Source organism: Ctenopharyngodon idella, chromosome 3, assembly GCF_019924925.1.
Source record: "Ctenopharyngodon idella isolate HZGC_01 chromosome 3, HZGC01, whole genome shotgun sequence".
NCBI lineage: Eukaryota > Metazoa > Chordata > Actinopteri > Cypriniformes > Xenocyprididae > Ctenopharyngodon > Ctenopharyngodon idella.
In genome coordinates, this window is record NC_067222.1 from 7,342,460 (window position 1) to 7,369,433 (window position 26,974).

The 26,974-nt window shown below is 40.1% G+C and overlaps 1 protein-coding gene across 1 annotated transcript in view; it reads left to right on the top strand.

Annotated features, from left to right (window-relative positions):
• The window catches only part of LOC127509904 (uncharacterized), a 107,198-nt gene extending 80,854 nt beyond the window's left edge, over positions 1-26,344 (top strand). Inside the window, exon 18 of the transcript XR_007929392.1 lies at positions 24,337-26,344. The gene's annotated coding sequence lies outside the window, so the exon portion shown is untranslated. The remainder of the gene's footprint in view (positions 1-24,336) is intronic.
• The last annotated feature ends 630 nt before the right edge of the window (positions 26,345-26,974 follow it).

The window sequence follows — 26,974 nt, forward strand, 5'->3', positions numbered from 1 at the left end:
TTCGCTCTCTCAGGAACAAAATGGATTTGCTGCATGCTAAATGCCGTCTGGAGCGGACCTTCAGAGATGCATGTATCATCGCCCTGACAGAAACCTGGCTCGATGGGACCACCCCTGATTCAGAGGTCAGTCTCGATCACTTTACCATACTACGAGCTGACAGGACACGCAAGTCTGGAAAGAATAAGGGTGGTGGTGTCTGCATCTTCGTTAACAAGCGATGGTGTGTTAACATCAAAAAACACCTTTCAATCTGTACACCTGATGTAGAGCTATTGACTCTTTCTCTGCGGCCGTATTATCTCCCGAGGGAATTCCCATGCGTGGTGATCAGCTGTGTTTACATACCCCCTAGTGCTAACACCAGGATAGCAGCGGATCTATTAGCCGAGGATGCTAGCTCTATGATGGCTAAATATCCTGATGCCCCGCTGTTTATTTTGGGGGATTTTAACAACTGTAAACTGGGCAGCGTTATGCCATCGCTGCACCAGTATGTGAATATTCATACGAGGAGGCATAACACCTTGGATTTATGTTATGGGAACATTTCTGATGCGTTTACCGCTCAGGCACAGCCTCCACTCAGCTACTCCGACCACAATGTTGTCGTTCTGTTGCCACACTACAGATCAGAGCTGAAACGCGCTAAGCCAACCATACATAGTGCCTCCATCTAGTCGGAGGATGCCATGGCACAGCTGCAAGGTTCACTAGCATGTACAGACTGTGAGATTTTTCAGGGAGACTTGGAGCATAAGGTTTCAGTTATCACAGATTACATTAAATTCTGCATTTCATCTACTATACCTACCAGAACATTTAAAAAATACCCAAATTCCCAACCCTGGATCACGTCTCACATTAAAAGTTGCATGAAAGAAAAACTTAAGGCTTTCCAGCAGGGGGACTGGAACACTGTCAATATACTAAACAGACAAATTAAGAATGACATAACAAGAGCTAAACTCAGATACAAGGATAAGATCAAGCAAGAATTCAGCAGTATGAATACTAAACAAGCGTTTCAGAAAATTAAGATTCTTACTGGTCAAGCATCTAGCACAGGGCATTATGCAACATCTGACCCGGCTACCTTTGCTGACTCTCTGAATTCCTTTTATACCCGTTTTGACAGACATGACCATTCTGCCCTCTGTGAAGAGCTGCTCAGTGCCCTGCCACCAGTTGTTCCATCCGAGCCCCCATTTACAGTGGAGGATGTACGCCAGCAATTGAGCAGGTGTAAAGTGGGCAAGGCACCGGGTCCATATGGCATTCCGGCCAGGGTGCTGAAATCGTGTGCTATGGAGCTGTCCCCGATCCTTTTTACCATCTACTGGGACTCCCTCAGGGGAGCACACATTCCTACAATCTGGAAAACCTCTACAATCATTCCGGTTCCCAAGAAGCCCCGTCCATCCGAGCTAAACCATTATCGGCCCGTCGCACTTACTTCAATAATAATGAAGTGCATGGAAAAGCTAATTCTCTACACCATCCTTCCAGCAGTCAGACCTCTGCTGGACCCCTACCAGTTCGCCTACAGGTCCAGGCGGGGAACAGAGGATGCCGTGGCATGTCTCCTCCACCCCCTTCTATAACATCTGGAATCACCTGGCACCTTTGCATCCATCCTGTTCATCGATTTCAGCTCAGCTTTTAATACAATACAATGGCATCAACTGATTAAAAAGCTCCAATTTCTTAACCTATCTCCACTTCTCATCCACTGGATTTACAACTTTCTCAGTAATAGACCACAGGCCGTTAGAGTGGGCTCAGTCATCTCCTCAATTATAGTCACTAACACCGGAGCCCCCAGGGGTGTGTGCTCAGCCCCTTTCTCTACACCCTGTATACAAACGATTGTACTAGCTCATCATCTATCACTACATATTTTAAATATTCAGACGATACTGCCATTTTGGCCTTACTCACAGACAATAACTCCATTACGGCTTACCATCAGTCTGTCATTCACTTTACTAAGTGGTTCTCCGAAAATAGTCTGGAGCTGAACGTGGACAAGACCAAGGAGTTATTAATTTACACCCACTCACATATTCTAGATTTGGCCCCCATCATCATACATGACAAAACAGTGGAACGTGTCAATCATTTTAAATATCTTGGACTCACATTAGATAATAAACTCACCTTCGAGCAACATGTCACAGATATATATAAACGTTCCCAACAAAGACTCATTCTCCGCAAGCTCCATGCCCTTTCTGTCACTCCACATCTTCTGTTATTGTTGTACACTAGCATCATCCAATCCATCCTCCTCTACTGTTCCCCTTGTTACTTCAACATGCTCTCCATCACCAATAGAAATAAGCTCATTAAGGTCACACGCACAGCATCCAAAATTATCAGTTTACCCATTACGGATCTCTCTCTTCTCAACAGCAAAGCTGTCACACGCATGGCTCGGACAGTCAGCAGAGACTCGGACCACCCTCTCCATATTTACTTTTCTCTGCTGCCCTCAGGCCGCAGATACAGAACTTTAAGGTGGAGGCGAGCACGCTTCAGTAAAAGCTTTGTCCCTTCTGCCATTGCTGCTTTAAATAATCTGTAATCCGAACAGTTCTTGCATGCGCTGTTTTTTTTTTTGTTTTTTTTTGTTTTCTAATGTCGTTATTGTCCGTATTTTTGTGTATTGACAGAGTCTGTGAAAGCAAATTTCCCTTGGGGGACAATAAAGGTCTATCTATCCTTCAGGGCCTGTTTTGTGCATACGCAAAGTTTTATAAATGAGGCCCCAGGTTCCTGAGAGGTGCTAGGAGACTGAACCCTCAGCCCTGCAGAGAGCTCCATTTGAGCCCTTACACAGTGTCTACACCGGACGCAATCAGTGTGATGCGATGTGACAAAAGACAATAGAACCCATTAAAATCAGTGACATTGTCTACACTGGATGCAGTGCGACGCGAGCGACAGATGCCTCGTTCTATTTATTACGTACTGACACAAAGGACAAATGCTTTGCAACAATGCTTTGCATTTTGTCGCATCCAGTGTAGACAGCTTTTAGCTGTTGCGATGCAAGTGACAATGGCCGCGTCCTGTGTAGACAGTTTTACAGTCAGTGGAGATAAAGATCCTGTCCCTTAAGACAGTGCTCCTGACTGCACTCACATCCATCACGAGTGTGGGGGACCTGCAGGCATTTTCAGTCAATGAAGCGTGCCTAGAATTTGGGCTGGCTGAATCTCAGGTCATCCTGAACACCCAGCCTGGATACATGCCCAGAGTTCCCACCACTATGCAAAAATATATTTAAAAAAAGAATGACGGTCGACAGAGATGCTCCAGTGCGAGCTGTACAAGTCATGGCTGCAGGGGAAAATGCTCAGTCAGCTTGCTTGCAGAGCACTCCTTTAGTCTGCTTGCAGAGCGCTGTCAGCTTGTCTGCAGAGCACTGTTCAATCAGCTTGTCTGCAGAGCACCGCTGAGTCGATTGCTTGCAGAGCATTTAATCCACTGCGAGGCTTGTTTGACATTGAGAAGAGGCGAGTAGAGGCTTCAGACTTCTTTGGAGCAGCAAGATAATCTTCACGCTGAAGGAGAAATTTTCTGATGAGATCTGGCATTTCTGTGGCTTTTATAGGCAGCCAACCCTGCCCGTTTTGGTGGGCTGAAATGCCATTTGTCTGTGATACTTACAGACGTGAACCAATAAGGCATCAGAATTCTGAGAAAGCTGGAGTTTTCCCCATAAGAGTCAGCTGAAAACCAGATGCAATGTGAGTGAACCATATCGAAAGGGACCTGAGGATTAAGAATTAACTTGACAGAGCTGCAAACTCACGTAACAGCAACAAACATGAAGTGATGTAATGAAACCAGTCATGCCATTCTATCTGTTGTTCTTTTTTTATAGCTAGTAGCTTACATGTAGCCCCATTTAGAGCACTGGTTTGGGAATCTGAAAAAGTGTGTATCTGGATCACGGTGATCCAATCCCATTTTGCTTTGAAAAACTAGCACAAAGGTAAGATTACAATATTTGTGTGGTACAATATTTGATGTGTTTAATTTTATTTTTCTCTCTAGTGATATAATGACAGATTCAAATCTAAATGTTACCATGGACACTCCTGCTGAGACAGAAGAAAAGAGTGAAGACAACATCAACAAAAATCAACTCATGTCAAATCCAGAGGTATGCAGAAAAATTAAGAAAAAAGCTATGCAGAACTAGGTCCTTCATAAAACTGACAATTACTTCTACCCAAATTATATATACAGGTGCTGGTCATATAATTAGAATATCATCAAAAAGTTGATTTATTTCACTAATTCCATTCAAAAAGTGAAACTTGTATATTATATTCATTCATTACACACAGACTGATATATTTCAAATGTTTATTTCTTTTAATTTTGATGATTATAACTGACAACTAAGGAAAATCCCAAATTCAGTATCTCAGAAAATTAGAATATTACTTAAGACCAATACAAAGAAAGGATTTTTAGAAATCTTGGCTAACTGAAAAGTATGAACATGAAAAGTATGAGCATGTACAGCACTCAATACTTAGTTGGGGCTCCTTTTGCCTGAATTACTGCAGCAATGCGGCGTGGCATGGAGTCGATCAGTCTGTGGCATTGCGCAGGTGTTATAAGTGCTCAGGTTGCTCTGATAGTGGCCTTCAGCTCTTCTGCATTGTTGGGTCTGGCATATCGCATCTTCCTCTTCACAATACCCCATAGATTTTCTATGGGGTTAAGGTCAGGCAAGTTTGCTGGCCAATTAAGAATAGGAATACCATGGTCCTTAAACCAGGTATTGGTAGCTTTGGCACTGTGTGCAGGTGCCAAGTCCTGTTGGAAAATGAAATCTGCATCTCCATAAAGTTGGTCAGCAGCAGGAAGCATGAAGTGCTCTAAAACTTCCTGGTATACGGCTGCGTTGACCTTGGACCTCAGAAAACACAGTGGACCAACACCAGCAGATGACATGGCACCCCAAACCATCACTGACTGTGGAAACTTTACACTGGACCTCAAGCAACGTGGATTGTGTGCCTCTCCTCTCTTCCTCCAGACTCTGGGACCCTGATTTCCAAAGGAAATGCAAAAAAATCAGAGAACATAACTTTGGACCACTCAGCAGCAGTCCAGTCCTTTTTGTCTTTAGCCCAGGCGAGACGCTTCTGTTGTTCAAGAGTGGCTTGATACAAGGAATGCGACAGCTGAAACCCATGTCTTGCATACGTCTGTGCGTAGTGGTTCTTGAAGCACTGACTCCAGCTGCAGTCCACTCTTTGTGAATCTCCCCCACATTTTTGAATGGGTTTTGTTTCACAATCCTCTCCAGGGTGCGGTTATCCCTATTGCTTATACACTTTTTTCTACCACATCTTTTCCTTCCCTTCGCCTCTCTATTAATGTGCTTGGACACAGAGCTCTGTGAACAGCCAGCCTCTTTTGCAATGACCTTTTGTGTCTTGCCCTCCTTGTGCAAGGTGTCAATGGTCGTCTTTTGGACAACTGTCAAGTCAGCAGTCTTCCCCATGATTGTGTAGCCTACAGAACTAGACTGAGAGACCATTTAAAGGCCTTTGCAGGTGTTTTGAGTTAATTAACTGATTAGAGTGTGGCACCAGGTGTCTTTAATATTGAACCTTTTCACAATATTCTAATTTTCTGAGATACTGAATTTTCCTTAGTTGTCAGTTATAATCATCAAAATTAAAAGAAATAAACATTTGAAATATATCAGTCTGTGTGTAATGAATGAATATAATATACAAGTTTCACTTTTTGAATGGAATTAGTGAAATAAATCAACTTTTTGATGATATTCTAATTATATGACCAGCACCTGTGTATATATATATATATATATATATATATATATATGTATAAAAAAACTAGTTGCTTACCTTTTGCAGAAGCCTTCTCTTTTTTTTTTGTTGCGTACCCCAAATAGCAGACCAGCATTGAATCAACACTGAATCTAGGTCGAAACTTAACATTGATTTTTCATCCGGTTTGCACCCTGAAACAATGTTATGTCAATTATGAAAAATAGATCAAGTTAGACATAAAATCGATATTTGTTCAACTAAATTAAATCACTTATTTTACATCTACAACACTGAAACAATATCAAATCAATCTTGCTTTATGTACAGCAGGATAGTAAATAAATCATAAATAGAATAATTCTTGCTTTATTTCTATTCCACTGAATCACGTGTTTTGACTTTGAAATTAACATGGTTTTGAACCAAAAAGTCCCTAACTCCAGAATCATTGAGTAAACAACTCCAAAACAAACATCATTACCCTCTTGCAGTGTCAGATTTCATATTAGGTTTCTCAAAGTTATTTTATAAAGTTTACAAAGTTTTTTTTTTTTTTTTTTTTAACACCAAAAAGTTCCAATATTTGTAAAAACAATAATTTTCTATCCTCATTTTCACTCTGTGGAAAACACTCAATTTCAAGGGGTATTACCTCTTCCAGAAACAAGTGCTGTTATTGGCCAAATTTATTGCACTGTATCCACACCTTCCATTACAGCAAGTCATGTGTTTTGATATCCGACATGGCAAGCATTTTGATAAAGCTGTATTAGAGTTGAGGTCAGATCTTGAGGCAGAAGAAATTGAAACAACCGGGCATGTACTGATTTTATTAGCAATACTCAAACAATGATACGCTTGGTATCTTAATAACATTAAATGTTAGGTTGACATTTATTACCCATACAGAGTAACACTGGACACGAGCAATGCGACAAAAGGCAAAACAAGACATTAATCAGTGATGTTGTCTACACTGGATGTGACATGACAAATCCCCCACAATAAACTGATGCCTCATTCTATTTTTGATGTATTTTAAGCACTCAAACTACTTCTGACATGAAGGAAAAAATGGATCTGGAACATTTGCTTTGTTGTGTCCAGTCAGTGTGTAATGATGGGTCGGCAGAATGTGGATCCATTTGCAGCTATTTTATTAAAAGGACTTACAGAGCAGACAGGGCAAAGGCAGAGGCATAAACAGGGACAGGCAATGGTCGAGGCAGGCAGCAGACAAACAGAATCAGGGTACAGGCAAGGATCAGGGCAGGCAGCAAAGGGTCACAGGGAATATACAGTCCAAACGATAACAGGTAAACAGTTCAGAAAAACGCTCAGAAATGATCACCAAGGCAAATCAAGACTTTGCGATGCATGTATGTATGTGTGTATGTATGTGTGTGTATGTGTGTGTGTGTGTCTTAAATAGTGTGAGTGTGATGCAGTGCAGGTGTGTGTGCAATCAGTCCCAGGAATGAGGGCCCATGGGAAACGTAGTCCGAAAGAGAACTGATCAGTATTCTGGTGATGGCTCCCTCCGGCGGTCCGGAGGAAGGGCCGAGGGAGCCACATTCGTGACAGAGCCGGACGCCGGGGTCTACCACGTGGTCGAGGGGCCGGTCTCTCCGGGTGCGTCCGATGAAATTCCTCTGTGAGTGAGGGGTCCAGGATATCATCCGCATTGACCCAGGATCACTCCTCCGGGCCGTACCCCTCCCAGTCGACTAAGCACTGTAGTCTCCTACCCCGGCGCCTGGAGTCGAGCAGCTCTCGTACTTGATAGGCTTCCTCGCCTTCGATCATCAAGGGTGGGGGGGGAGCAGACCTCGGTTCCCTCTGGCTCCCCTCTCGGACCCCCAGAGGGTTTCAACAGCGAAACATGAAAAGTGGGAGAGACACGGTAATTAGCAGGCAAATCTAAACGAAATGATACTGGAGTTATTTGTTTGATAATTTGAAAGGGCCCTACAAACCTGGGACTGAGTTTTCTGCATGGAAGTCTTAGCCGAAGGTCTCTAGTGGACAGCCAAACCCATTGTCCCACGGCGTACTGGGGATCGTCGGTGACGATTGGCCTGCATCTCCTGCCTTCTTACGGCGCGTTGTAAGTGATGGTGAGCTTGGTCCCAAGTTTCCTCACTTCTTTGCATCCATTCAGTAACAGATGGAAGATTGGATGGTTCCCCAGACCAAGGAAATAATGGAGGTTGGAAGCCCAAGACGCATTGAAAGGGTGTGACTCCAGTGGCAGGTTTTTGTAGGGAGTTTTGGGCGTACTCCGCCCAGAGCAGATAACGACTCCAGTCAGTTTGGTTGCGTTGGCAGTAGGTGCGTAGAAATCTGGTTAATTCTTGATTCATGCGCTCCGTTTGGCCATTGGATTCTGGATGGTACCCTGAAGTGAGGCTGACGTTGATGTTGAGGTTCTTGAAGGATGACCAGACTCGAGATTTGAACTGTGGGCCCCCATCTGACACAATGTCCTCAGGTAGTCCATAGAAGCAGAACACATAATTGCATAGAAGCTCGGCTGTCTCGAATGCTGTGGGTAGCTTGGCCAGTGGTATAAGTCTGCATGCTTTTGAGAAGCGGTCGATGACTGTGAGAACGGTGGTGTGGCCCTGGGATTCTGGGAGATCAGTGATGAAATCAATGGCTATATGAGACCAGGGACGTTGTGGAATGGGTAATGGTTGTAACAATCTGGCTGGCGCGTGATGTGATGCTTTGGTGGTTTGACAGAGTGAACAATTGGTGATGAAGCGGGTGATGTCGGATAGCATAGAGTCCCACCAGAACCGGTTTTGTAGCAGATGGAGAGTGGCTGTAACACCCAGGTGACCTGAGCTTGGGAAGTCATGCACATGATGAAGTAGTCTGTCCTGAAGCGGTGCTGGGACGTAGGTGCGGTCCGGTGGACATGTTGGAGGAGCGGTTTGTTCGTTAGCATGTGTGATTTCTGTGATAATGTCCCATTGAACTGGAGCGAGCAGTAAGGTGTCAGGGATTATGTTCTCTACTTTCTCTGTCCGTTCCACCTCCTCATGCTGCCGTGACAGCGCGTCCGCCTTGGTTTTTAGAGCCTGGTCTGTAAGTTACCGAGAACTGGAAGCGTGTGAAGAACAGGGCCCATCTAGCTTGCCGTGGATTTAGACGTTTGGCGGAACGCAGGTATTCCAGGTTCTTATGGTCCGTGAGAATGGTGAACGGATGTTTTGCTCCCTCCAGCCAGTGACGCCACTCCTCCAGAGCTGCCTTCATAGCCAGTAACTCCCGATTGCCCACATCGTAATTACGTTCTGCCGCCGACATTTTTTCTTGAGTAAAAGGCACAGGGGTACATTTTCTCTGGGTTACCTTGGCACTGGGAAAGGACAGCCCCTATGCCCGTGCTGGAGGCGTCCACCTCTACAATGAAAGGGAGTTCGGGGTCTGGATGACGGAGAATGGGTGCTGTGGTGAAATGCTCCTTTAGCTCTTGGAAAGCCTGTACTGCCTCTGAGGACCAGATGAGACGTGAGGACTGCCGCTTGGTCATGGACGTTAATGGGGCTGCAACGCCGCTGAAGTTCCGTATGAACCGTCTGTAGAAGTTGGCAAACCCCAGGAACCGCTGTAACTCCCTCAATGTGCGAGGCTGTGGCCATTCCAGTACCGCCCTCACCTTACCGTCATCCATGGCCACGCCCTCACGACTGATAACGTAACCCAGAAAGGTTGTGGAGGTTTGGTGAAATTCGCATTTCTCGACTTTTGCAAACAGTTTAAGTTGTATCAGTCTTTGAATAGATGAGGATGTCATCTATGTAGACTATGACCCAGTGATTGAGCATGTCACGGAAGACGTCGTTAAGGATTGGAAGACAGAGGGACTGTTGGACAGCCCGAACGGCATGACGAGGGTCTCGTAGTGACCAGTGGCTGTGGAAAAGGCTGTCTTCCATTCGTCCCCTTCTCTGATGCGGATTAGATTGTAAGCACAGCGGAGGTCCAGCTTGGTGAAGTATGCAGCTTGTCTGAGTTGTTCAAGGGCTGAAGGAACCAAAGGCAAGGGGTACCGGAACTTGACGGTGATGTCATTTAATCCACGGTAATCGATACAGGGTCTTAAACCACCATCTTTTTTCTTGACAAAGAAGAACCCGGATGCTGCTGGTGATGTGGACAGGCGGATAAATCCTTTGGCTAGCTCCTCTTTGATGTAGGTTTTCATTGCCGCTGACTCGGGTTGTGACAGGGGAAAGATCCTGCCCTTGGGAGGAGTGGTACCAGGCAGCAGGTCGATGGCGCAGTCACCGGGACGATGAGGAGGTAGCTCGGTGGATTTGTTTTTACTGAATGCCACAGCCAGATCGGCATATTCTTCGGGTATGTTAAGTTTTCCGGAGTCAGAATCGTGGAGTGAAGCAGCTTGAAGTGGCAGGGGAGTGATTTATTTCAAGCAACTTTTACGGCAGTTAGCGTCCCATTGCACAATCTGGCCATCTTTCCAGGAAACGTGAGGGTTGTGAGTTCTGAGCCATGGTAGACCAAGGATTACAGGGTTGTTGGGCGAGTGAATAACGTAGAAGTGGATTTGTTCATGGTGAAGGGCTCCTACTTGCAAGGTGAGCTCAGCGATGATATGGGCCACTCTGCCTCCGCCGATGGGCTTCCCATCTAGCGTCTCCACTGTCAACAGGGAATTACAGTTTGTTAAAGGGATGTTATGTTCTTTGATGAATGAGTCTGACATGAAATTCCCAGCAGCTCCAGAATTCAGTAGAGCGTGAGTGGATAGACTTTGGCCATTAACAGTAATTTGAATGGGAATTTTGAAGCAGTTGGAAGAGTAGTTAGAGTGATGTGGAGAACTCACTGCTTTGGTATTGGAGGACTGAGGTCGTACGGGGCAGTTGATCTTGACATGGCCAGCCTGACCGCAATAGAGACACAGGTGTAGTTGTCGTCTCCTTTCTCTCTCTTTGGGAAGTAGTGGGGTATAGCCGAGTTGCATGGGTTCCAGAGCGGGACTGGCTGAGGCGGATTGCCGGACTGGGTGTTGGGTTCGTAGCAGGTTGTCAATGTGAATAGCCAGTTCAATGAAAGCATTGAGCGAGCTACCCTCATCCCGGCATGCGAGTTTGGCTTGCAGTTCCAGCGTTAGGCCCCTTCGGAACAACAGCTTTAAAGTGTCCTCAACCCAGTTCGTTTGAGCGGCCAGAGTACAAAAGTTCCGCGCGTACTTGGCTGCTGTTTGTTTACCTTGGCTGAGAGAAAGTAACTGATATCCAGCACTCTTGCCTCCCTCGGGATGTTCAAAGACTTCTTTAAAGTTTCGCAAGAAATCCTAAAAGGTGGGGAACATGGGTCTGTTATCTCTCCACACCGCGGTGGCCCAATCCAATGCTTTGCCAGTGAGCAGGGAACACACAAACGATATCCGACTGGATTCGGTGGGGTACAGAGACGGTTGCTGGTTGATAAACAGGGAACATTGGAGAAGGAACCCCTTACACCTGGCGGGAGTGCCGTCAAACTTTTCTGGGAGCGCTAGGCGAGGATTGACTGCAGGGGAGGCCGCGAAGCCTGGATTGGTGGGAGCAACAGGAGGCGGCGTGGCGGCTTCAGCAGGACTGAATCGGAGGCCTTGAAGCGTTTTCACCAGCTCTTCGGTAAGGGAAGTCAAGCGGTTGAGTTGATGTTGATGCACCGCTAGCTGGTTGGCCTGGGCAGTTAATTCAGATGAAATCTGCATGAGGGCTGCTGGATCGCTGTGCAGCGAAGTCTTCTGTAATGATGGGTCGACGGAATGTGGATCCATTTGCAGCTATTTTATTAAAAGGACTTACAGAGCAGACAGGGCAAAGGCAGAGGCATAAACAGGGACAGGCAATGGTCGAGGCAGGCGGCAGACAAACAGAATCAGGGTACAGGCAAGGATCAGGGCAGGCAGCAAAACAATCACAGTCCAGGAAACAGGCAAAGATCAGGGCAGGCAGCAAAGGGTCACAGGGAATATACAGTCCAAACGATAACAGGTAAACAGTCCTCAGAAAAACACTTAGAAATGATCACCAAGGCAAATCAAGACTTCGGGATGTGTGTGTGTGTGTCTTAAATAGTGTGAGTGTGATGCGGTGCAGGTGTGTGTGCAATCAGTCCCAGGAATGAGGGCCCATGGGAAATGTAGTCCGAAAGAGAACTGATCAGTATTCCGGTGATGGCTCCCTCCGGCGGTCCGGAGGAAGGGCAGAGGGAGCCACATTCGTGACACAGTGTAGAAATGGTGAATGTAAAAAAAAAAAAAGTACTTGCCTGCATTGCCTCAGAGGACAAAATGCTTGGCACTGCTTTATCGTTCAAAAAATATATATTTTGAAAAACCGACAGCATGTTAAGAATAATTCACAAAACAGTCCATTGTAAAATGTGAAGAACAAATGAAAATTTCTTTCAGTCGCTTAGGCACATAATTAAATATAAACTTCAGCTGGACACGAGTTGTTCAGACCACACCTCATTGATTACATATGAAGATGATGCATGTTAAGGGGTGCCCCTTAAAACCGTCACGCCACTTAAATCTGTCCCATTTCAAATCCAGTCGTTTCAGAAGGATAGAAAAGAATAATTCATATTTTAAATATTTAAATGTCATATGTGTCAAGATAAAAAATTCTTCATTTCATAGCCCTTTATAGGAATAGTTCACCCAAAAATTAAAATTCTGTCATCATATGATATCAATTTATCCAACCTGATGTTCCAAACTTTGTTCTGTGGAATAAATGAATGAATCACTGATCAACCAGTGTATACACAGAGCAAATCAGTGATATCAGAGTGATATCTACAGCATTTTGTAGAAATCTATCCGAAAAACAAGACTCTTTAAAAAAGTGAGTAATGTAATAGTTTGCAGCATTCTGTACAACAATTCTGTGACAATCTTACACTAAAATTAAAGATAACATTATGCCTTTTATTTCACAGAGAACCACTGGAGAGTATACAGTAAAAAGTGAAGGATCAGATCAACATAAAGAACAAAAACTTACAAGCTCAAAATCACTTTTTGATAGGCTTTCTCTCAAAGACAATGTTAAACTGAGAGCGGCAGATGTTCTTCAGTTAACTGAACATTCATTACAGTCCCATGAGTCTTGCGATGAAGACAAGCTGATTCAGACTTTCATACAAAAACTACTGATGATGAACTACAGAGCAAGATACATTACAACTAAGAGGACCAATGAAGAAATTCAAACACAGCTTGGAAGCAATGATTCTTTTAATAATGAGGCTGACTTTGATGATTTTTTTTTCAACTCAGTGTCTTTGACTAAGAAAAAAATAAGTCAGTCTGAGCCAATTGACCCGATGGATGTTCAGATGGCCGTGTATCATTGTGCTGATGGTTTCCTGAAGCAGCTGATGGTCACTAAACTGTCCCAGTGTCAGTACGCTCTGCCTCTGCTTGTTCCTGATCCATTCACACAACAGATTGAGTTTCCTCTCTGGACATTCAGACAAATCAACAAGAGCTGGAAGATGAGAAACAACAACTCTGAAATCATCAGTCAAACCCAGCTGATCTACAAGGCACAAACTCCAATGGTGTCTTTCTTCAGGTTTGGCTCTGTGTCTTCATCCAAGTCTCAGCTGATGAACAGTCTGATCAATGAGAAACACAACACGTTCTTCCACAGGAACTGCCCAGGCAGCAGCAGAACCAGAGTCCTGATGGATGGAGTGGTGGAGATCGCCTGGTTCTGCCCCTCTGTGAAAGACACAGATAAATTCACTGACTGTGTTGCGTTCTGTAATCTACACGGTGATGCAGGAGACCATGAGAAACAGCTGGAGATCCTCACTGAAATGAGCTCAGTCAATGTTGTTCTTCTACCACAACTTCGGAGGAATGACAGAAGCATGATAAAACTTCAACAACTCTACAAGGACCAAAAGCCACTCATTTGCCTATTTGCTCAGGAGGAATATACTGTCATTAAGACACAGGAAGGAAAATACAAAACCGGTTTGAAAGACAGAAATCAATCAGCTGTATCTGATGAACTCAGAAGAGCTATAAAAGATTGTCTCTCAGAATCATCTTCCACTTTCAAAATTGAAGATGTGTTGAGATACATCAGAGTACAAGAGGAAGATGATGATGAAGATTGCAGGAGAGGAAGAGAAGCAGCACAGCAGATGATGAGTTTACTGGAGAAGAAAGATCGGACAGAAATCAAAGAATCATTTCTGCCCCATCAGGGGAAACTGTGGCATCAGTGGAGTCAGAAGAACAAAGAACTACATCGACCTCGAGCAGATGAGTCAGAAATGGACATCAGTAGAAAACAAACAGAAATCAGGGAAATTCGTCAACAACAGCATGAATCTGACATCAGTGAGTTTACAATGTTCTTTATAAAGCAAATGAACTCAACTGTGGCAAATAAGATGTTTTTCATTAAATGGATCAGAATCTTCTTGGATGAATATACCTCAAGTGATCTTTCCGATCTTCTTAACAATTATGATAAAACATGGTCAGAAGTTTTAAAACTGAAAGAGAAAAACACAAGTGAAAAGCTGACAGCTGAACAAACTAAACTTGAGAGAATATCTGAAGAATTACAAGCTGCAGCCTTTGGTTTGGAGCATATCATTAGGGAGATCGGTCAGATCTATGAATCATGTTCATCTGTGAAGAAGAACAAGAAAGATCTGCAGTTTGACTTCTCTTCTCTCCCGAGTCTTGCAGCAGAGATGATGATCTCTGGATTTCCACTGGAGCTGATGGATGGAGATGCTGCTCATGTTCCTGTGGTCTGGATCTCTGCTGTTCTAGATAAACTCATCCAGAAACTGGGAGACCAGAGAGTCTTTGTGCTGTCAGTTTTAGGGCTTCAGAGCTCTGGGAAATCCACCATGCTGAATGCCATGTTTGGACTCCAGTTTGCCGTCAGTGCTGGCAGGTGCACCAGAGGAGCTTTCATGCAGCTGGTCAAAGTGTCAGATGAGATGAAAACACAGTTGAACTTTGACTATATTCTGGTTGTTGATACTGAAGGTCTTCGTGCTCTAGAACTGGCTGGAAGATCAACAAGACATCATGACAATGAACTGGCCACATTTGTTGTTGGCCTTGGAAATATGACACTGATCAACATCCTTGGAGAAAACCCAGCTGAGATGCAGGACATTCTTCAGATTGTTGTTCAGGCCTTCCTGAGGATGAAGAAGGTCAGACTGAATCCCAGCTGTTTGTTTGTGCATCAGAACGTTTCAGATGTTACAGCTGGACAGAAAAACATGGAAGGAAGAAGACGATTGCAGGAGACGCTGAATGAGATGACAAAACTCGCTGCTAAAGAGGAAGACTGTGATGCAGAATGTTTCAGTGATGTCATTAAATTTGATGTTCAGAATGATGTGAAGTATTTTGCTCAGTTCTGGGAGGGCAGCCCACCCATGGCACCACCAAACCCAGATTACTGTGAGAATATTCAAGAACTAAAGGAAACTATTATGTCTCATGCCTCAAATTCACATGGAATAATGCTGACACACCTAAAAGCTCATATTAAAGATCTCTGGGAAGCTTTACTGAATGAACGATTCGTCTTCAGCTTCAGAAATTCTCTGGAGATTTCAGCTTACAGGAAACTTGAGACCGAATACAGCAAGTGGTCCTGGAGTCTTCGCATTGCCATGCTGGAAACTGAGAACAAACTACACAACCAAATAGAAAATGAAGCAATTCATGAGGTTAAAGAAAATTATATTAAAAGAGAACTGAAGAAGACAAGTGAAGAAGTAGAGAAATCAATGTCTGAATTCTTTGAGAAAGACAAAGATGCAGATATACTGATTCACTGGAAAACATCATTTGAAAACAAAATCAAAGAGCTTCAGGAAAACATTGTGAAAGAAACAAAGAAGAATTTAAGTGAGTTTCTTCCTCATCAAGACCTGGAGAAAAAGATTGATGATAGGACAGATAATGAAAACACTCTCTATGAAAAGAGCAAAGAACTTGCCTTAAAATTCAAAGACAAAGCAACTGATGAAGAAACACTGAAGAAAGAGTTTGATTTGTTCTGGAAACAGAGTGTGCAGAAGATCATTAGAGACACTACGAAAATCAAAGACATTGACATAATGAGAGATGTGAGAGAGATCCTCAGTAATGCCTATGGAAGTGCTGCTGTAGACAAGGAAGGCCGTGACATTTTCTCTGTGCCCAGTTATTCACATTATGTAAAGGAAATAAAATCCGGTAAACTTTCAACAGATGTCTATAGATCAGTTCAAGTAAGTTTTGGTTACATTCTGTCTAAAGAGGATGAAGCCCAAATAAGATCATTAGTCACAGATGTTGCTCAGCAGACAAACAAACTGATTCAGTCATTTAACCTTGCAAAGATGGGCTACAACATCAGCTGCATTCAACAACTCATAGATTACATCAAGGCAAGAGTAATACAACATGAGGAAGGATCAGTGAGATATGAGTTCAAGAAACGATTCTTCATGGATTTGGTTTTTTCTATATGTAAGAGAGCAAACAAGAAGGTCACTGACCGACACAGATTGTTCAGGTATGCCAATGATCCTGTAATGTATGTGGAGAAGAAAAAAGAAGAGTACTATAGTATTTTCCAGAAATACTGTCATGGAGCAACATCAGCTGCCATTTTTGGAGAGATCATCTGTCAGAAACTTAAAGAGCCCATTGAGCAGAGTGTCTACAAGAAGACTGCCAGAGATCTGACAGATGAAATGAGAACAAACTGTGAATCACTGAATGGAAACAAATCAAATCTGGAGAAACACATCCTGAAGACACTGGCAGAAGAGGAGGATTTTGACAAATGCATGGACTACATTCATAATCCAAGTGATCACTTCAAGAGTTTCATCAGAGATGAAGTCAGTCGGTACATCACTGATAAGTTCAGTGTCAGTGTTTTACCCAAGATAAAGCAGAACATTGAACTCCTGCAGCAGAAGATCATGAAAGCAGCACATGAATCTACTGAACATGTTCAAGTGAACAGTGGAGATGTTGGTTTGTGGTTGAAGAGTTTTACACAGAAGCTCTCAGATGTGCTGATCTTCTCTGAAAAAGACCTCAGTGGAGTGAAACAGGATGTTGATGATTTCAACATCCTAGAAGATGTGATAAGACAAGAACTTGCTGTAGTTATTTCTGATATAAGCAAACATTTCACTGACTTTCTGTGGAAGCTGGACTATAAAGACAGGCCAGATGAGCTTCTAGTTGATCACTTCTGTCGGTGCTGTTGGGTTCAGTGTCCGTTCTGTAAAGCCACCTGCACCAACACCATAGAGAGCCATGATGGAGATCACAGTGTTCCTTTCCACCGTATTAATGGACTTAATGGGTTCTACTACAGTGGAACACAGAATCTTTGTATAGAGTTTTGCTCAACTGTAGTGACAAGTGATCAATCTTTTCAATACTCAGAAAAGTGGTTCCCATTTAAACAATACAGAAGAGCAGGAGGAGTTTATGCAGACTGGAGCATCACCCCTGACTTCTCTGATCTACCGTACTGGAAGTGGTTTGTGTGCAGATTCCAAAAAGATCTGGAAAAATACTATGAGAAATCATTTCAGGGGAGTGGTGGGATCCCTGAATATTGGAGAAAATTCACAAAGGAGGACGCAATTGCAAGTTTAGAGGAATCTTACACTACAAAGACATTTGTCTTCGATTTCCTACAATTCGCCTCGGCCTATGCCAGAAAATTTTGATGATGAAAATTGTGATTTCCTTTTTTTTTCTTTTTTTCTTTTTTTGCAGGGTAGCAAAATACACAAATCAACTTTGATTCAGTAAATTGAGGCAGCATTACTCAGCATTACTTTGTCGTCTTTTTTATTTATGAACGTCTTAAACATACCTACAAGCTAACTAGTGTTTTATTATTGATCAAGAATAAAGTATTGCTAAAGAAAATAAATGTTTGCAAAAGAAAAAAAAATTGAGCAAAAAAAAAAGTTTTATGCAAACAAAAATAAATAAAGAATTGCAAAATAAAAACAAAGATATAATTAATTGCAAAAATCAATGAAGCTTAAAGGGACCTATTATCCCTTATGGAACAAAAATATATGGGAATATACTGCAAAATATAATGCGATATATTACATAATACATTTCCATATATGGGAAATTGGTGCTTATATTTTTCAGTATACTGCAATATATGCACCATGTATGGCTATGTATTGATACATATAAAATATTTATAAATGAAGACAAAAATAGCATTACATTCATAAAGTTTTATCCTTTATTCTGTACATATATTGCACATACACATTCCCATATAAATGTGAATGTATTGTACACACATAATTACACACATTCATGGAATGAGTTACAATCAGTGATTACAGCAGACTTCTAGTTCCCAGCATGCTTTGTTGGGAAGTTAGTTTGTACTAGTTTGTACTGATCCATCCTTGAGTAACAACTTTTTAGCACAACCTCTGTTTCACTCTTAGAAGAGATTGAACTTTTGCAGTTCAAAACAGAACTTTAAAGTGCAAATATGAACTTCTAACTATAATAAAGTTGAACCTATAGGTTCTATAATGATCCATTGATTATTTGGCACATGTTGTGCAGTTCATTTTAGAACCTTTGTTGTGGCAGAAGGGTTCAGATAAGGACCTGGTCTGTTGTCAAGGTTCCTTTATGAACCTTATAAGATGGACTGTAAAAATTTAACTATTATAATAATTATTAATTCCCAAACAAAACAAAAAACAAACAAACAAAAAAACAAGCAATACTTTTCACACATTACAAAGAATATCTGAATTTATGATTTATAAAAAAAAATTTAACTATTATTTTTAAGACTGCCCCTCCCCCCACTCATGGGACATTTACCATTATACATTTCTAACAATAATATCTTAGTCTAAACCTAAGATAATCTTGACAAACTTAACAAAAAAAAAAAAAAAAAAAAAAGAAATTACAGCAATAGATACATAACAATAGATTCTTCATTTGTGAAGCAGTGCCAAACTTGAGTCTGTGCTCTGAAGTATTCATTGTAACAATTTAAGTTGAAAAAGTCATTTTCAAGTCTATGCTCAAAAAGTGGGACAGACAGTTTTGTATTTTGGGTCTGTAGTTGCTTTTGAATGGCTGTCTGTATGGGTGAAATTGACCCATGAACAGCAAGATTGTATAAAATTTCTATATGCACATTTCACAACACATCAGTGTGTTGAAACTTTGCATGCATGTTCATCACCCTAAATGAGAAAAAGTCACAAAATTTTAAGGGGAAAAAAAAAAACGTTTAATTGTATTTCAGATAGATTAAAAAAAAAAAAAAGAAGAAGAAATGATAGCTCATTTTTACCATATGTGGCTGACAAAATATTTTTCTATATTGAAATGTCACTAAATTTCAAGAAAAAAAAAAAAAAAAAACCATAGGTTAACTGATATTTCCGAAAACTCAAAAATCAAAATGGGTCAAATTGACCTACAACAGTTATAAGGGTTAAAAAAGAAAATGTAAATACTATATTATAAGCTCAAAAGAGTACACAGCTTTGAGAATTTACAGTCTCGTCACAAAAATCAGTACAAACATAATAGGCTTCCAGCACCTTCAAGTGCTTGGACCCCTAACTAAAGGTTGAGAACCACTGCTATACACCTCATTAACATTTCTTCTATCCATAGATTCTGATCACGATTAATTGTTTATCCCCATATCAAAGAAATCTTATATGATATCAACACATTGTTCTCTAAATTTGAACACTTTTCTGTATACAGACTGAAATAAAGATGGGCACAGAGGTGATTCAGTGGACAATCCGAGATGTGGCTAATTGGTTGACTGCAAACAGTTTCCAGGAATTTATCCCTACATTTCAAGGTTAATCTGAGAGAAATGCCCACTCTCTTTAACTGTCCACTATGCAGCAAACAAACATTCTCCCTAATTAAACAGATTCGACATATTGGCCTTTATCATCAAAATGAACCAAAATTTGAATTCACATGTGGATTGAACGGTTGTGGCAAAGTCAACAAAACCTTTAGTTCCTATAGATCACATACTTATCGCAAACATAGAGACCTTCTTTCATTGGTCAGTGAAGAAGGAGAAGTTTGTGATGATGAGTATTGTAACTCAGAGGAACATACTGAGGACTTTCATGGTCTTGAAGAGGAGTTGCCTAACACTAATGTGGAGGACATTGCTAACTGCAGAGAGTTTAGAACAGAAGATTTACTTGCAAACCTCAAGCGCAATCTTTGTCTTTTCATTTTGAAATTAAGAGAGAAGCATTGTATTGCTGCCACAGTTCAGTTCAGTATTGTGGAGAACCTGCGAGTCATCTTCCAGGAGTTCACCACTCATTATGCTGAGATTATAAGATTTCATCTTCAACAACAACATCAAATTGACACTGATGCTGATGACGATTTATCTGAACTACTTAATAAGCAAAATGTGTTTGATGAATGCCTTCGACAGATCAGTAGTGAATGGATGCTTGAGCACTATTGTGAAGATGAACTTGAATACATTGCACCTGTACAAATTCCGCTGGATCAAACAGAACATGGTGCACATTTCCAGTACATACCTCTCAAGGCTCTGCTAAGAAAGGTTGCTCAGAATGAGGATGTGTGGGCAATGCTTAACCAAGAGAAAACAGCCAAACATCAGGATGTTATGGAGGACTACACTGATGGAGACCAGTTCAAAAGTTGTGAGCTTTCTTCCTTTCCGAACATACGTCTACATTTCTACATCGATGAATTTGAGATTGTTAACCCTTTAGGCTCTAAAAAGGGAAAACATAAACTGACAGCTGTGTATTTTAAACTCTGAAACATTGATAAGAAATATGCATCAAAACTTGAGAATATTTACCTTTCATCATTAATCAGACATCGGTATATTGAAGAAGATCTTACCAACTATAACAATCTGTTTCAGCCTTTGATTGAAGAAGTGATATGTCTTGAGACAGAGGGAGTGACTCTGTCATGTAATGGGGAAAGCAGAAGATTCTATGGCACAGTAGTCACCATCTCAGCAGACAATCTTTCAGCTCACTCTTTGATTGGGCTGAAAAGAAATTTTTCACATGGGAGAATATGTCGTTTTTGCATGGCCACAAAAGAAGACATCACTACCAAATTCAAAGAAGAGGACTTCACTCTAAGAGACAGTGTTAACTACAGATATCACCTGCAGGCTGTCTGTGAAAGTCCTGATAATGGGTCTGTTTATGGTGTGCAGAGAGAGTGCTGTTTCTCATCTCTTAACTATGCTCCTACAGTGATAACTCACTTGTTTCCACCTGATGTGATGCATGATATTTTGCAGGGAGTTATTCCTAATGCTCTCAGATGGATTCTTCATCAGTTAATCCAGGATAAACACTTCACCCTAGATCAACTGAACTTTGAAATTGAAAATTTATCATATTCTGTAAATGACAAAACATCTAAGCCACAAATCTTGACGGAAAGAATGTTGCGAAGCAAAGGTCAACTCTCTGGTAAAGCTTCAGAAACCTGGACATTGTTTCGACTGCTACCACTAATGGTCGGATCTTATGTACCTCCAAACAAGCATTGGAACTGCTACATTTTACTGCGCGAAGTGGTAGATTTGATCATGGCCCCAGTGGTTAGAAGATCGTGGACACCCTATCTTGAGGAGAAAATTACAGAGTTTTTGGCAACATTTCATGAACTCTTCCCTGATGGTGTCATTCCAAAAATGCATTTTTTAGTGCACTATCCTTCACTTATGCTGAAATATGGGCCATTACTTCATTTGTCTTGTATGCGGTTTGAGGCAAAACATCAGTATTTCAAGAAAGTGTCTACTGTTGTTTGCAACTTCAAGAACATCACCAAATCACTTGCTAGAAGGCATCAGCTGAGACAATGCTGGGAGCAAGCTCAGAAGAAAAGCACTGGATATGAAGTGTGCCATGCCTCAGGAGCTTGTGATGTACCATCAAACACCCTGCCTTCTTTAGTATTGGCCACACTGGAATCACAGATTGGAAGACCTCTGTCAAATGAAGTCCTACAAAAAACAAATTCCATCACAGTTAACAATACAGCTTATAAAACTGGAGAATGCAAAGTGATTGACACTGTACACACTGAAGAGATTCCATTATTTCTCAAGATCAAAGCAATATATGGACACAGTGGTTCGTGGTACATGTTTGGAAAAATACTCATTCCATTCAAATTTGACAGTCATCTCCATGCATACAAAGTTACCGAAACATCTTGGTGTGCCCTTGAAGTAGGGAAAGAGTTAGCTTTCCATGGACTGGACACTTATAAAAACCTGGAAGGAACTCTTTTGATCCCCTTGCGACATTGGATTACTAAACATTAGAATGTGTATGTGCATTTATACACAATTCCTAATGCAGTTTGGTGGAAAATGTTGTACTCCTATTGACTCTTCTTGTTTTTACAGAGAATGAAATTGATGGGGACACTTTTGTGAACCTAACTGAAAATATGATATCAAAAATATTTCCAAAAATGAAGGATCAAGTTAGATTTATAAGATTACAACAAAGCCTAAAGACTGAGATGCCCTCTGAGACCACACACACCGATCATGAGTAAGTATGTTACATCTATATTTTAAGTACAAAGTATGTAGACAAGCCCTACTAATTTCTGAGTACAAGATTTTCAGATGCAACCACTGAGTTTTAATCCCAGTATATATGCATTACTACCAATTCAAATCTTAACAATATCAAAAAAAAAAAAAAAATAAATAAATATTTTGGTGTTTGTAACATGCACCTCGCTGTAACATTGTCACAGATTGACCCAACACACCCTCAGCACCAGGTCCTCCAGCTCTTCCCACTCATTCCCAATCACCGAGTACTGAACTGCCACACCTGTTACACCCTCATGAAGCACCACATATAAGCACACTGTTGTGAAACATCGCGAACACATAATATTTTACAACTGAAGAAATCTCTTATTTGTACATTTAATAGCGTACCAGATAATGTTAGGATAGGACAATATTTGGCCGAGATACAACTATTTGAAAATCTGGAATCTGAAGGTGCAAAAAAATCAAAATATTGAGAAAATCACCTTTAAAGTTGTCCAAATGAAGTCTAGCAATGTATATCCACTCACAAAAATAAATTTTTGATATATTTACCACAGGAAATTTACAAAATATCTTCATGGAACATGATCTTTACTTAAAATCCTAATGATTTTTGGCATAAAAGAAAAATCGATAATTTTGACCCATACAATGTATTGTTGGCTATTGCTACAAACATACCCCTGTGACTTATGACTGGTATTGTGGTCCAGGGTCACATATTTTGAAAACCCCCATTATAAAATTACTATTCTGGGTTCTGATGTCATACCTGCACCACTCTATATCAGCAGCAACAACAAGGAGGGAGTAAATGATGGCAGAATTTAAATTAATGGCAAATTTCTTTATAATTTAAATTTATAATTATATTTTTCTCACTGAGATCCACTTATAATAGGATTCTTGCCACCAAAACATTCATTATTGGTTTTATGACTATATTTTGACAAAAACAACCTAACATTTGGCAAATTTTACCAGTTATGATTTTTTTTTTAAATGTTTGGAAAAAATAAGATCATAATATATGATGTAAATACCTGGAATGTTGTGAACATTCATTTTTTTCCAAAATATTCCAAATATATATAAATATATAACCAAAATACCACCCACTGTGATTAAAATGGCCAGTTTTTTGTTTGACTGAATGTATTGTAGGGGGAAGTGGGTAAATAATATTTTTTTCCCATAAATATTGTGAATAATCAGATTTTTTTCAGGAAAGAGAATATTCTATATTAGTTTCAATAAGTCTTAATTTGTACTTTGTGTCCTGTGCTCAAATTTGTATATGCCTATATGAAATAAATAATTCATGAAGAATAATAGGTTGTGTCTGTGTTGTGAATTGGGATTAAAGTAGTAATGTATAATAATCATAATAATAATAATAATAATAATAAATAACTTACATACATACATGCATACCAAAAGGGTGTCTAAAAAGGTTCAAAATGGAACCAATGCTGTTCATTAATGCACCTTTAAGGGAAGGTTCCAATTAGAACCTTTTCAAAAAGGTTCAAAAATGAACCTTTAAGGTTCCCCCACAGTTGCAATTTCCAGGAACCTCAAAAGGTTCATTTTTGAACCTTTCCTTCTTAGAGTGTACGGTGTGTTTTCTTGATCAGTTGCTGCCATGGACTGTGAATATGTCTCATGGTTTGGTATTTCCTCATGTCGCTCTTCTCAGCAGTTCTTCTGCTCTTTATTTGAGTGTGTTACTCATTAAATTGCAGACGTGTTTCTGAACATGGTTTACAAAGGCTTGGTTATAATATGGAAATATGGGCACTTGTGTGTTATTACATCAGGTTTCTGATGTCAAAAATCCAAGAATGAGCCATTGTAGAAGTTTACTTTCAGTAAATGCTCTTTTTTTAGACTGGATCAAAAGTTTTGATTTGTGACAGATTGTATTTATAATACAGTGAAATCAAAGGGATCTCTACTTTGTATATGTATATAGAGATGAGCAGTATTTATTTTTTTTTTTTTTACATAATAATAAATTGTATTTTTTAAATTTGTTGTAAATGTTAATGGTGCAAACCTTGTTGACAGTGTTTTTCCCCCAAATAAATGACAGCAACAGTTTGATTGTTTTTACCTGCATTAGTTCATCCTCACTCACGGTTTCATTGTGTGTTTGTTTGGATCTGTTGGACCTTTACACTGACGACAGAACCGATGCTAAAGATGAGGGAGTTCATTTCTGTTATAAAGATAGTCTATTTGCAAAGTCATTATGGTTCATAATAAATATTGTCGCTAATATTAATGGCGAGCGTGTAGTGGGTGATCTGAGAATCATTCTCATATTTTATCTGAAAGCCTCGTCATTTGGTCGTCACTGATTTGCACCTGGTGAGTGTAAAAACGAGTTTTAGTACAATGCAATGTTGTTTTAGTATCACTGATATACTATTATAGTTTTTGTTGAATTGTATTTTTTTTACATTCTGTTTTAATTTTTTTTTTTGTCTATATTTTATATTTAAGTTTTAGTTCATTTGGTTTTAGTTAATTTGGTACTTAAATTTCATAAATGAGAAATGTTGTCTTGGCAATTAACTGAAATATATTTAGTAATTAAAATGTTTTAATGGTTTTCGTTTAATAGTTTTGTTAATAACCCTGGCACAATGTCAGTAGCCGATCTTTAGTCTTTTCCCTCCATGTTTTATGACAGAAACAGTACTAGATTGGAGAATATGGCCACATTTTAAAGGAAAAGTTCACCATAAAAAAAAAAAAAAAAAAAACTGTCACTGTTTATGAAAACTATAAAAATAATAAAACTTTTTGTCATGCTAATACATAACTGATTTACTAGTCAAACCAGTTAAGCTAAAAATGCATAAATTTAAACTGTTCATGAAAATGGTTATATCTAAACAATACACACTCTCAGAAGAAAAGGTTCTATATAGAATCTTATAGAGTTCTGTCATGCGAGTCATATATAAACGCTTTTATGGGATCACTTCATGGATTAAATTTTTAATTTTAATTAAATTTTATGAATTAAACAGGTCATACACATAATTTATCACTAGAAAAAAACTGAAATAACCCATTAAACATGAAAGTATTATGAAATCATTTAAGACATTTCTCCTTGTATATATAACCTTTTTGGCATCAAGTAAACTTTAGAATTGAGTTGAGAACCATAGAGTTCTATATAGAACCCCACTGAACCTTTAAGAAGTGTACTTGCATTTATTTATCAATATGCATCCAATTTAATAGCTGTTTTAGAAAACTTAATTCTGAATAAATATTCTGAGTAAATATTTAATGTAAACATACAGTATAAATTGTAATGTGTGACACATCCACCTTTAATATTGTGCTAAACATATTTTGTGTTTCACAGAGAAAGAAAGTCTCAGAGGTTTGAGCAAAGTCGGAGTCATTATGCAAATTTATGGTGCCATCTTTCTGTTAGAATATATAATCTATGACATAACAGCAATGCAATGAAGAAAACCACACGTCTGGAATGCTGGATAAGTGAGGATCTTTGTGTTTTAGTTCATGTCATGTGCTGGCTGATCAGAGAGCAGTTGTACAGTGTTCAGGCCAGTGTTTCCTCAGCTCTGTGTTCATGTAGTAATAGATCCATGTGATGAAGGGAAACAATGATTCCCACAGCAGTGCAGATCCTCACAGAGCCGACAGAACTCCTGCAGGACACAACACAGACATGAATGACAAGAGTCACTACAGAAACCAGATCATAGACGAGTCTTATAAAGGTAAAGGACAGTGTTAAACACCATGTTTGGACATTAAAATATGAAACACAGACTGGAGTATTAGCAGATGGTTTACAGTACCTTCCTGAATGTCTGCACAGCAGCACCAGAAAACCACCAGCAGCAGTCCACAACATTCCCTAAGAGTCAAGATTTAACTCATGATTTTTTATCTTTGGGTGAATTATTCCTGCACAAACGCTCTACTGGATGAATGGGCAAAAATTCCCAAAGAAACACTCCAAAATCTAGTGGAAAGCCTTCTCAGAACAGTGGAAGCTCCATAATAATGTCTATTTAGAATGTCAGAGTCCCTGGTCAGGTGTCCCGATATATTTGTCCATGTATCCCTTATGAAAAAGAAATATAATGTAGTTTATTTTATGAAGTACTTACGTAATGTTCAAGTATATTTTTATGTATACTTTATGTAGTAAGTATACTAATATTGTGTAGCCTACTAGTAGTAAATTTGTAAGTGTACTATTTCAATACTGCTTGGGACTAAATTGGCCCACTTTTAGTATATAAAAGTATACGTTTAAGTGTACAACTAGTTCACAACTACGTTTCTCATTTGTACAGCATCTGTACTACAAGTTTACTTGTAAGTATACTAGTAGTTTACTATTATAATATAATACTAGTAGTACATTTTTTATTTTATGAAAGTACTCTTTGAAGTATA